General features: G+C 41.5%; 1 protein-coding gene across 27 annotated transcripts in view; it reads right to left on the bottom strand.

Annotated features, from left to right (window-relative positions):
• FMNL2 (formin like 2) overlaps window positions 1-13,563 on the bottom strand; it is a 294,810-nt gene that overhangs the window by 190,617 nt on the left and 90,630 nt on the right. For 3 of the 27 annotated variants that reach the window (XM_070579794.1, XM_070579795.1, XM_070579791.1), the window contains exon 1: window positions 1,181-1,462. The exons of 23 other annotated variants lie outside the window; for them this stretch is intronic. The gene's annotated coding sequence lies outside the window, so the exon portion shown is untranslated. Of the gene's footprint in view, window positions 1-1,180; window positions 1,463-13,563 lie in introns of those variants that run through there. One more of the 27 variants, XM_070579799.1, reaches the window with a different exon arrangement.

The raw sequence follows: 13,563 nt of genomic DNA, 5'->3' as shown, positions 1-13,563 counted from the left end.
ATGGGACTCGTCCTTGAAACCTTTTTGAACGAGGTCAAGGTTACATCTGGGGTGGAATCTATAAAGGTGGTGACACCTCCTGAGACCACTGTAGGAAAATGTAGGAATTTTATGTGGCCTGTCCAACACGTGACCACATTAATGCTTTAGCAAAGAGATTTGACACCATATCAGAGAAGCTTCTTCTATAAGCAAATTTCCTTTTTAAAGCCTTTGAATTTTTTAATGACTGCCTTTATTCTAAAAAGCCACAACTCTAACACAAATCTGTTTGCACTAGGTGACCAGGCAATAAAAACAAGACCTAAATAGAACTTTTAGTCTGTGCAACCGTATGAACTTAAATGGAAGGCTCTCCCTCCTGTCTAGAAGCTAACAGCAGGTAACTTTAAATGTCTGAAAGAGGTATTTACCGTAAAAAACTTGATTGGTCCTTCCCTGCAGGGGTGGGAGCCCCACCGTCCTGCCATAAAATGACAGATTATTTTGGGGAGAGTGATAAAAAAAAATTGAGAAATCTTACACTGTTAATTAATTTTGCAGAAATCCATCAGGTGGTAGGGAAATCCTGAAAAAGGATCTTATATCCCAAAGCCTACGAGTGGGATCAAAAAAAGGCAGAAAGTCGTCCCAGGCAGAGTCTGCTCCCTGCATATAACCATGGATTAGGCTCGAAGGTCACACATCTACGGAATCTCATGCAATAAACAACCTATCCGTGGGAAGAGAGAAACCAGAGAATGGGAAACATAAAAGGAAAGACAAAGGGAAGGAAGAAGTATGTCTATAAAAAGGACATCATCTAGTCCTTTCTTGTAAGTAAGAGCTACAAAGGCATCCACAAAAAGAGAGACATCTGACAGACCCCCTCAGGTGCCTGTGCCCAGTTAAGTTCAATGTTGATCTGACGACTGAGCGCCATCTCACCCAACAACACCGGAAGCTTCAACACGCCTTTGTCAGGCACAGGTTTTTGGTTCTTTCTTCACAAAGCTGAAGTGAAAGGCTTAAAAGCACTAAACCCCCCATTCTCTGTTTCTAAGACTCTTTAAGGGAGAAGAGCGTGAGAGCGGTAGGAAATGCAGACACAAATTTAATCCGCTTTCTGGGGGCAATCTTATAGGTCTTTTCAAAGCAGCCCTCCCCAAGGATTTTCTTTTTTACAAAATTTCTGTCTTACCTCCAAGTAGTCACTGACCTACTTTTACATTCATTACTGAAAAAGGTGTAAGGCTTCCAAGAGAAGGACAGAGCCTCAAGCAGAGGTGTTCGACACAAGCTTTGAAGAATGCATCCAGGTTCAGACAGCGGTCTCAAGTCATAACAGGTTTCCTCTTATACCATACCAAACATCCAAAAAAGAGAAAATCTCCAAGAACGGTACTCCATGTGTAGCCTGTCCTTCCAAGATCAGTCACAGGAGAGTTTTATGAGCAAGTTCCTCAGTCTTGTCGGTCTGACCGAGGGGCAGTCTAGGCTTGTCCTGACAATTAACATTGCATGTCTCTGGAGAATTCTTTGATGTTACTCCGTGTGAGCATTACTAAAACTCCATGCAAGAGTCAAGGGTACCATATCCATTAAAACACACACACACGTCAGGCCCAAGCAGGCATAAACACTTGCTTGACTAATGCTTTGCACGCACCCTTAGAAGAAACTCCACAAAAGGCGAATATAAACCAATCCTATTATCCAAAAATTTGACATCAAGCAATGAACACTTAAACACCAAGGACCGCTGAAACAATCAAGTATGGAAGAGCCTTTGTGTTACTGCGGGTTTTTTTCAAGCCCCACATGCTAGGTGCAAAGATCTCTTCTGCCAAAATATCTTTTTTAAGCAACTCCCTTATAGATGCTGCCTGGTCTGTTCCAATGAATTCAGTGGCTGTAAGAAAAAAAAGGCTGGACACACATCTACAACCATTAGTACAACCTGCGGGCTTGGGCGCAATGTCTTATCCTGATCAAGATGCCATCTTTTTAAATTTATTCTCTATTGAATTACAGATAAGTAATAAAACTAAACAGAGACTGAAGGCCTTGTTACATTTCACAAATATTTTCAACTGAATACCAGCAGGGTTGGGTATTTAGAAATATCTAAATATTTAGGATATTAAGAAATATCCCATGGCTATACACAGACACACTTCCCATGTAATTGGCAAACAAAAGCAATACACTTGCGCCAAAGAACAAATGAATGCTAAATCACGTGGTGCAAGTACGGAAGACAAAGAAAAGCGACATCACTGGTGGGGAGGCAGTGGGGAGGGCACTACTTCAGGGGAGACCATCCAGTGAGTGAATCCATGGTAGTAACACAGACAGGGGGTGATGCAACTTGAACTAGGAGGTGATGGTGAGGAGGATAGAAATGGGATGAAAATGCATTAAAGGGACATTTCAAGTAAGAAAAGATGAGTGACAACTTGGATATATCAAAAGAAAAGAGTGGGCCTAAGTTATACACAGTAAATTGGCATGAAACTCACTGCTATTTAATAAAACCTTTTTACTTCTTGTAGTTATCAAGGAAATTTAAAATACTCAACTCCTACTATCACCCAGCTAAAGAAAATTTGAGACTGTTTCCTAAATCAAAAATAAGTTGAATTTATTCATACAGCCTTTAGAAGATCAAGAAAACATAGTAACATAAGTAGATCGAGGTCCTTTTGTTGCTTTCCTCTTCAGGGTAAGTATCATCACTGTACTGTAAAGAATCTAAACTCGTCCACAAGGGCTTAGCTACCTATGAACTCCTGTGATATAACTTGACACCACATCCCCCCCACTTTAAACTTTTAAGAATTTTTTTTGGTTAGTGCCATCAAGTTGATTCTGACCCCTAGCCACCCTGTGTACAGCAGAGCAGAACGCTGCTCAGTCTTTTTGCTCCATCCTCTCACCTTCCGGTGCTATACCTGACAATGATCCACTGCTATTCATAGGGTTTTCATTGCCAATTCATCCAGCAGTGGGTAGCCAGGGTCCTTTTTCCTGTTCTGTCTTAGTCTGGAAGCTCCACTGAAACCTGTCCACCATGAGTGACTCTACTAGTATCTGAAATACCAGTGGAACAGCTTTCAGCATCACAGCAATACACAGCTACCACAGCATGACAACCGATAGACAGGTGGTATGGTCCCAGAGCAGAAACAAACCCAGGCTGCAGGACTGAGAGCAAGGAATCTCAACCACACTGGCCCACCAGGGCTGGCTTTTTAAAACTTTGCCTTTGTCCAAATCAAGGAAAACTTTGACACATCAAAGTGAGCACCAGCTGTGTTGGGAATGTATGTTTGTAAGAAGAGATAACTATAAGACTAGGCAGAAAAATTAGCAATGGTATATTTCCCGGCCTCCGCCTTGTGCAAATTCTCACTTAATAATGGTCTGAAATCCATTACATTTTAACAACTGCTATTCTCTTCCATTTACTTTAGATCATCCTTTAAAGCAAAATTTTAGCCCAGTTGAATCCCTTAGACCAAAACCAACAAGTTACTTTTCATTTTCAAATTCAACTAGTCACCTAGTACTTCACGAAGATGCTATATTTAGTTTTGCTAAAAGCATCTTTTTAAAAAATTATGTAAAATTCCAAAGATCACAAAAGTAGAGTGAATAGTATACAACACCTCCATGTACCTTCGACAATCATTAACATTTTGCATTCTTGTTTCATTTATTCTCCCCAACCCAGTACTTGAAAGAATTTCAGACAGCACGTCATTTCACCTGTAAATACTTCAACAGTCATTCCGAGAAGGACCTTTTCATAAGCAATCACCCACAAGAGAATGCTTTACTATTACAGAAACCATTTTTTTATTAGATGGCATTTCTGAGTATTAAAAAATGACTTTATCATTTGCTTAAAAATAAAGGGCTACTGGTTAAAACAGGATTTTAGAGACAGTCCATCTGGGCCCAGTCCAACCAGAATAGATGCAGAAATCATTCACTATAATGCCAAGTATGAACTTGGCAAAGATAAAATTACTCACATTCTTTTTTTTTTTTTTTTTTTTTTAAAGATTTTATTTTTTTTCCTTTTTCTCCCCAAAGCCCCCCGGTACATAGTTGTGTATTCTTCGTTGTGGGTTCTTCTAGTTGTGGCATGTGGGACGCTGCCTCAGCGTGGTCTGACGAGCAGTGCCATGTCCGCGCCCAGGATTCGAACTAACGAAACACTGGGCCACCTGCAGCGGAGCGCGCGAACTTAACCACTCGGCCACGGGGCCAGCCCAAAATTACTCACATTCTACATACACCACACACATGGTCTAATTTCTTATAAGGTTAGAGAATGAATTAATAAAGCTGGAGTGAGAACCAAAGTCTGTTCAAGGCTGGAATTTCCCCAGAAGGCCATTGTTTCAGCTACTCTGGCTGCTCAGAAAGCATCATGAGTCGGCTTTAAAGATGAGCTGTGATGATTTAGAAAAAGGATCTAGTGTAAGTTTTGGGGGTGGGGTACGAGGCTGCTTGTCAACTAGCTGCCCGGGGCCCCTGAAGATGGGCTGATGGCACTTCTACCTATGCTAATTGGCGTGAAAACTAAATACTAGAGATAGGTCTAGAGTGGTGGTTCTCAAAGTGTGGTCTTCTCCAGACCAGCAGCATCGCCTGGGAACTTGTTACAAATGCAAACCTTCAAGCCCTAACCCAGACCTACTGAATCAGAAACACTAGGGGTGGAGCCCAGCATCTATGCTTCAACAAGCCCTCCAGGTGATTCTGCTGCACACCAAAATTTCAGAAGCACTGGTCTAACATGGTAGCTGCTACCACATGTGACTATTTAACTTTAAAGCAATTAAAATTAAATTTAAAATTCAGTTACCTAGCGGCTACCATATTAGTCAGCATAGATTACAGAACATTTCCACCATTGCACAAAGCTCCATTGGGCAGCAATGGTCTAGAGCATTTAAACCAAACTTTAACTTAACAATCCACAGAAAACAAGGCTTCTCTAATTCTGGGGGGCCCAAAAGTGGGATTCTGACTCTGGCTAGACCTCAAGAGCATGTAGCCTCCAGGTGTCAACTGTATGACAGATTCCATAGTGGGAAGCATCAGAGAATTGGGGAAAAGGGTAAAGAGGAAACTACAGTGACTGTTGCCCAACTTGGCCACACAGGCCAGGTGGGACCATGGAAAACAGACAGGGCTACCGGCAGCTGGAGAAGCTACTGTTTTTACCAGGGATTTTGTGAAACACAGACTGGAGTAAGTAAAGTCCCTCATTTCTTTAAAGAGATGAGACTAATGCAGTCAGGACTAAAGGTATCAATTCAATATAAATTGGGTCTTGGAGATTTTGCAAGCTGGGATTCCATGAGACTCCGGAGTGGATGTTCTCCTCAGAGAAGATCCAGCGGCAGCCGGGGTGAGATAGCTCCCTCCGGTGGGTTTGCCAGAGTAGGAGAACATGACAGGACTGTCTGTGAACTATCTGTGATGCTCTCAGAGATAAGCAAGAGAAGTCAAGAAGAGGACTGCGATCCTACCTACCACCTGGGAGGGCGCAAGGAGTCAGCAACATTTCAACAGAACGCTAATATGACCTGATGTGTATCTTCCCACAGGGCAGTGGAGCAGAGGACAATGGGTTACCCATATGCTTGCTGAACATTCAACAGACTCTGTCATATTTAATACTGTCTCTGAATTGACCTCAAGGAGATGACTGTAAAAACCGTGCTAATATTATACAGGGCCATTTATCTGCACTGAACCTGAAGTCAAACTAGGCAGGCCAAGAAAGGATCTTCAAGATTCCATCTCTCCCTCTCAGCATCCCAAGCTCACCACCTCCCAACAGGCTGAATGGGGAGTCAAAAACTCACTAGCTCAATAGAGTCTATTCCAGAAGTATGTTATCCCTCCCAGGAATATCTTTGATAGTTCTTAAGGAACACAGTCCAAAGAAATAAATCTTCAACGCTGGAAATTCAGGCGGTGTGGCACTTAAGTGAAGAAAACCTAGATGAGGGCTCCCTCAAATCACAGCATCCACTTTCCGTAAATATAAAGCTGGCTACTGTGGGCTAGGCAGGCAGACTACTCATGCAGCATCTGTGCTGCGGTCTCCTTCCATCCCATATTCCCATGGACATTCCCCTATCAAAATCTTCCCTCCTTTCTAACCTTCAACCTCTTTCCTTCTTTGAGTCTTCCTAGTATATGTAAACATGTTCAAGTCTCTTCCATCATAGTAAGAAAAAAAATTTTCTCCCAAACCTCACGCCACCCCACTCCTCTCTGCTCTACAGACCGCCCTCTCTTTCATAACCAGCCAATCTCCGAGAACATACTGTTTAAACAGTCTGTCTCTGTCCTGCTTCTCCTAAACCCACTGCTGTCTGGCTGCTGCGTCTTCCAAGCCATTGAAAACTCCAGGTCACGGTTAAAGCCTCCGTGTCTAGCACAGAGCCTGGCCCAAAACAGGCTCAGTCAACACTGAATGAATGCATGGTGGACTTCCATGTTGTTAAATCAAATGTACCCTCCTCAGCGCTTAGTCTCCTTGCATTCCCAGCTGTATTTGACACTGTTTCTACTCCCCTCCCTCCTCAATCACATGCTCGTCTTGGCTGCCGTGGTAGAAGCAGTGCACACTCCTGGCATTTCTTCACTCTCCAGCTGCTCCTTCTCTTCTTCCTCTAGCTTATCTTACCCCAGGGTTCTTTCCCAGGCTATCTTCTCCTTACTCATTTTCTTACCTATCCGATCACTATCTCTTAAGTACCTCTAGACAGACCTACTTCTCTTCATCCCCATATTATTTCTCACCTGAAATAGTGATACAACTTCCACATGTTTTCCCTGCCTCCTGTCTTGCCCAACCATCCACCCATCCCCATTCATTCCCACTACAGTCTGAGTGATTTCTCTAAAAGCGATTCTTAAAGTGTGGTCCTGGGACCAGCAGTACCTGAGAACTTGTTAGAAATGCAAATTATCAGGCTCCACCCTAGACCTACTTAATCAGAAACTCAGGGGGTGCGGCCCAGCAATTTGGTTTATTAACCCCTCCAGGTAATTGTGATGCACGATATTGAGAACTAGTGCTTTAAAATATAAATCTGCTGACATCCACTCCCCTGATTGTAAGCCTTCAGTGGCTTGACACTGTTCCTAAAATAAAGATCAAATTCTTCAATATCATGTGTTTAGTGTAGAAACAACTACCCTAAAGTGAGAACTGAGGGATGAATAGGGATTAAACAAACAAATGAATAGATAATGGGTCAACCTATGGGTGGGAGTATGGAAAAGTTGTTATTGGCAAAAGGAGTACCATATGAAAAGGACTAAAGAGAGAAATACGCCCACTGAGAAAAGTGATAGCATTTCAGAATGATGAAGAGATGATGCGGAGAAAGTAAGCTATCTAAAAACATGGTGGCAAATGATACTTTCTTGCCTTCCTTTCTCAGGTATCAAAATTGTATCTGTTCCTCAACCAGTCATCCTGTCCCCCTTCACCAACCAAAGAAATCTGCCACAACACAGATTAAACATACACAATTCCCTAGCCACTATTTCCTGTTAGTTATAAGCCAATATGACCTAAATTAAAAAAAAAAAAACCCTAAAGTGGTAAGAACTTACACTCTCAATATCTGATCCTACAAATTATACACACACTTCAAATCGGCCTTTAATGTTTTCACCAATTACTCATTTCCCATCACAGTTCAACACCTGCTTTAATCATCTTTTACTAAAATTGGTTCAAACCACACCTTCTCCTAGAAAATATATCACTACAATCAGGCAAACCCCTCCCTCTATATATCCTCAGAATTTACATGTGTTATGTGTAGGTGCTTGTGTAAGTATCGATCATTTGCTGCATCATAAAACTCAAGAATGCTTACAAAGACACATGTATCTGTTCAATCGTCCAACTTCCTCAAGGGCAAAACTGTTTCTCTTCTCAACTGCCTCATTTCCAAAGCAAGTAGGCTGAATAACAACTAAGGGTAATTCCAAATCTAAAATTGCATTACCTACGATCACATTCAGTGCTCTGCAAATATCATAGTCCATAAATGTCGTTAAGACTTCAGAAAACACACTTCCAAAAAGTCATAAAGAGGATCTTGCCTTCCCTCTATCCCCCTCTTTGAAAAAGGCAAAGTAAGGGTAGTTTTTCTTTGATTCCCACAATTTTGTGGAGGTTTACATTTCAACCATATCCTGCAGGCTAGTAAGATTCAGCTATTTTTCAGATATAAGTAAACAAGAATTTACTAAGCTTTCCATAACAGTGTTCTTATCATTCCTATAAAAATAAGTCTCCCATTTTTGGTGGGGAAAGTCTAGAGAAAAAGCTCCAATGGAAAAGAACCAATGGTTGCCTGTGTCTGTATGCAGACTCTCCCATAAGGACTTACAGCTTGAACAAAAACGTGTTCTTCACAGGACTCTATCTGTAATAACTTATTCTTTTTTCTTTGTTTTTTAACAACAAAGTCAGTCACGATTGTGATCTACAGATACACATCAAGGAGGGCCTCTGAAACTGATGTCACAGGAATTGAATCCTGTGAAGATAGTTTCAATTTCATGTTCCAAGGAAACACTGTTATTATTCTAAGGCAAAAGGAAGGATTCCTGACCCCAAACACAGTCAATAATGCTGTTTCCTTTGTCCTTATCAGCAATGTGTTTGTCAAGAAGCAGGAGGACATGTTAATATTTACAGCCACACTAACAATCATAAGATTATGGTTTTTTGCAAATATAAAGTCACAACACATACACTTATCAAGCTTTTCTCTTTTCCATGTCTTCTAATAAGCAAGCAACTTCACCGCTGAGTTATGTGCTTAAATGCAAAATCAACATGCAATAAAGCCCCAACTCTTCCATCTGGGAAGGCAGGCTGATCCAAGGGGGTTTCAAGCCCACTTCTCATTTTGTAGCTCTTCCTTAGAGCTTCCCAGTAGAGAGGTCCACTTGGCAGTATTGCAAGCTCACTATCTGCTTTCTACTAATGGTTAAGATGCTGACTATTCTGTCCAATTCTACAAAGGGTGTCATAAAAATTTATTGATGGTAAAACCATTCTAAGCACCTGTTATATACCTATAACTTCCAGGAAGTTTAGGAAAAAAGGTAAATGCTGTATGAGAATTACAGTCATGGCACATTAGAGCAAACTAAGTCAAACAGGACACCAAAGAAAAATGGTCCACGCTGTATTCTTTCCCCAGCTAGGATCAGTACGGTAACCTCCTTAGGAGTCAATACCTTGATATCTTTAACCCCAAAGACATCAAAGAAAGGAAGGAGTCCCTATTATGTGTCAGGCACATTATACAGATACTCTTTAATGCTATAGAACAAACTGCAAGATAGGGAAAACATTCCAACCTACAGATGAGGGGTCAGAGAGAGACAATGACTTGCATTCAAAAAGACATCCTCTAAAGTAAAAATGCTTTTTTAAAAGCCGTTTTCTTATTTAATTACTACACCTACTATGTAAAATAAAATGAAGCTTGGCTTGACTAAAAAGCAACACCCCCCCCCCCAAGATTTGTCTTCTCTGAGGAAAAACAAATCTTGAACCAATGTAGCATTCAGCTCCTGACTTATTTTCAGGATTTATTTTTTATAGAGTAGTCTGTGAGATTTTCAATCATCAAACTAGCAGTTTTTAAATAGAAAACACTCAACATAGTTTCTCTGATTATATTTCATCTTTGTCAATTTCCATATTACATGATAATTTCTTCTTTTCTTCACCAAGAAACTTCTTTCCCTATAAAAAGATAAGGATATTAAACCTAGAACACTTAAATTTGCTACAGCAACTCACACCAAAAAAATTAAACTGAATTCCATCCGTTTTATAGGCCAGCCAGGAATTTGAAGGCTTTTCTTTTACTTTGTTTTCAGTAACTGAGGAGACTATAAACTAGTTATGCTTTCAATCCCAAATAAACCATCTTTGTTGATTTCCTAATCTCAAATTCTAGCAACATAAGTGTGGGCAACTGATGATTATGGCATTTCTATAAAGTAAATAAAATTTCAGTTTATGAAAGAGTATCAAATAACAGCACGTTCTCCATATAGCCACTGTAACCTTGTAGATTCAAAATGGCATTAGCCTCCTGAGGCTATGACTGCCACATCCCAGCCTGATGGTTTACTCAGAGAACACGTGGCTAAACCCGAGAGCCCTCCTAGTCCGCCCCACGCCCTGAAGCAAACATGGTTTCCCTTGACGGTAAAATAGGAGCCACAGACAAGTAGCTCTCAGGACAAATAAGACAAGCAGATCATTTGTCACTAACCTACACAGTACACGTCTCAATACACACACACATACACACACACACACTCTTCCACTTTCTCTCTAAAAAATCTGAAGATCTGAAAACACGGTCCTCCACTTCTGTGTCTACTTTCTCTCCCTTCCTCCAGAGACTTCATCTCTCCATTTGCCAGTCTAACTCAAATCTGCATCACTCTCTTGGGTTAACTGCATGGCCCTCGGGCACATCTGAGTTTGTGGTCCTTCTACATCTAGATACAAGGGGAAGTTGGCCCGTTGCTTCTGATTTCTGAACGACTGTCCCAGAAGGATGAGTCAACAATGCATGACACCAATTCCTATTTACTACTTTAACCCAATGTGGAACAGGCCTTCTATGTTCCCTAATGTCTGTGCTGATCCTACTTGAACACACTTCCCACTTTCTATCCAGATTTTCCCTTTTATAACGTGTCAAATGCTGGCATGTGGGCACTCTGCCTTCTCATTTTGGCATTAAGAGAGAAGAAAGGCTTTAAGGGCAAATTTCACCAAAAACAGCTTCCAAAGTTTCCATGTAAGTCTCTTATTTGTCATGGCCAAATTTAAGGTAAATATCTCTCTTGTTTCAAGTATACATTTCATAAAGGCTCTGTTTTCCTTCCTCCCCCACACATTCTAATGTCTTTTACAAAAGACGTGAGCGATACAGAACTGAGTAAATGGCCTCAACTTGGCCTCTTTTCGTAGATAAACCCAAGAAACAGCCAAAAGGCAATGATATTCAAGGAGCAACTACATAATTCTTGTAGATGTGACAGAGAATGGCCAAGAAGGAAGTGCTATGTCCCTTTTGTTTCTGTTGTTTGTATTTGGGATTTTTACTAAGGGACTATGGTATCCTAGCTGTTCTCACTGTCACTGGGGTTACAAATATAGTCAGTTTCAGACAACATGCTAGACTATAAAAAGGCAACATCAAGGTTTATTTGTTTTCAAAAAGGCAACATTAAATCAATCCAGCAAGCTGCTGCAAGTCAGGAATGGTTTCATGAAGTTAATATCATTTTTGCTGGGCTAGAGCATCTTTTTCACTGCAAAGAGGGCTCATTATCATTATTCTACTATTTTGAAGCTAGAGTTAAGTTTCTCGTCAACATACTCTCATTCTCTTCCATTTGGTCTTTACAACAACCTATGCAAATAAGCATGGCAGGTAGTAATATATATCCCAAAAAGGTTATAAACTGGCTTCCTGTCAGATACATAGTGACAAATTTAATGCCTATCCCCACAATAGACCAAAAATCGTCTAATCTAGACTCTTGTAATATACAAATGTTAGGCAGAGGGGACTGTCCACCAAAATTCCTACTTCCCCTTCATAGTGTCAACTCATCACTGGGAAGTAGCTTTCCATGCAGGACTCTATTTCCCAGGCCACTTGCATGTAGGTGGGATATTGGGACTATTTCTCACTACCCGAAACACCAGGGGGAAGTGAGGTACATCAATTCCAAAAGTGGCAAAGAAGTGGGTTGTCTTCACTCCACTCTCTTTCCCATCTGCTAGCTAGATTCAGAGGACTCCAAAGTCCTCTGAGAGAGTAAGACACAAAAAGAAAAAATCTGGCAAGCTACCCACCTACCAAGAACATCTACACTGAGCCGCGAGGCGACTGAGACTGACAATAGGCCCGTGAAATTCTGAGAGGTGTTATAGCAAATAGCATTTAGTTCCTCACTTTCACATTAGATTTGTAATTGGGTGAGGAAGTGGGAAAAGGTCTGAGTTTACCAAGCATGGAACTGCAATATTGCACGGTGTTTCTATTCGAGTGTTGAGGAAAAAACTGGTCTCTTGGTGGTAAGGACGACGTGTTTCATACACATCCTATAGTCCTTCATGCTGTGCGGAAGGCTGGAGGGAAGAGAAGGTGGAGGAACAGTCTTGGGGCTCTGAAGAGCAGCTCAGGCTGGGCCAAGGAAGCACGTGGTGGTGGCGGCCCCTCAAGTCTCTGCACCTTGGCTTATTTCTAGAAAGTGAAGAGTCAGGCTCCCCCTAACTCCAATAAAATATCACACAATAAAATGCTAGAATATCACAGCAACTCGATGAGGACATAATTACCAATTTAGCTTGTTAAATTCTTTTTCCTTTCTCTCACTCTCTGATGATTCAACCAGCTGTCTCTCTCAGTCCCACCATGAACAAATAAAAATGCTGGTAAATCTACACTCAAGAGGATAGTCCAGAAACAACCCCCCCTCCACCTGTCTTCACCACCTCCATAGATACATAATGCACCATCACTTCTTACAGTTTTTTTTTTAAACTATTCACATTTGGTCTCTCTGAGGTTCTACCTAATAGCAGTTTACATCCCACTAACTAATATAGAAAAGTATCTCTTCACTAATAGGACTCAGGTATTTACCACATGTAACAACAAATCCTAAGCACAAATGATGGAACAGAAAAAGATGCCAAGGTGTAACCAATATGGGATCTAAATATTAATTAATCTAAATATTAATTACCTTAGATGCACACAGAACTTATACTAAATCTCAAAAGGTTTTTAGATGACCCATCCCATTTACCCTTAAACAACTGTGTGAGGAGAGTACAGCAAAGGGTGTGGATGTGCAGGTGTCTGAGTAAAGAAATCTAGGCTATATGATTCCAGTGCCTCCAGAGGGACGTAAATGTAAGAGCACCTTCTAGACACCATCTCTGATCTTCTCTCTACTGGAGACTCTGACAAATGTTCCAAACCTCCTTGGCCATGAACCACGCAATCTAGTGCTGGAGCCTGTTCAGCATTACTGAGCACGTGCTTGTGGACTCTGGAGTGAAAAACAAACATGCGGGGGCACTGCTCTGAGGGACTGTCCCAGGGATTAGGATCAAATTAACGCTAATCCTTCAGCCGGCCAGGCCAAAGAATTCCCACTCAAGTCCAGGTCCCAGAACTCTGAAAAGGCAGCTTATGCTTTCCCAAAGTGGCTTGAATAATTAAAGGAGCTCAGCCTACCTGCCTAATTACCGGCAATAACAAACCAATCGGCCACCTAAAGCCAACCTGCCACCCACTGGGGCAAGCAGGAGTTGAGCTGGTTAATAAACCCACTGCTGTGCTCTGCAGGGGCCCTTCAGTTTTGTGGGAAGATCCCGCCGTCGCCAAGGTGCCACCTAATCACCACACACAAACGAAAATCAAAGGCCAGCCGGGATCCAGATTACGTGGAAGCTGAGGCAGCCCCAGA

This window comes from Equus przewalskii, chromosome 17 (assembly GCF_037783145.1).
Source record: "Equus przewalskii isolate Varuska chromosome 17, EquPr2, whole genome shotgun sequence".
NCBI classification, from domain to species: Eukaryota; Metazoa; Chordata; class Mammalia; order Perissodactyla; family Equidae; genus Equus; species Equus przewalskii.
The sequence above is the reverse complement of the archived record's forward strand: the minus strand, read 5'-3'. Positions and strand labels throughout refer to the sequence as shown.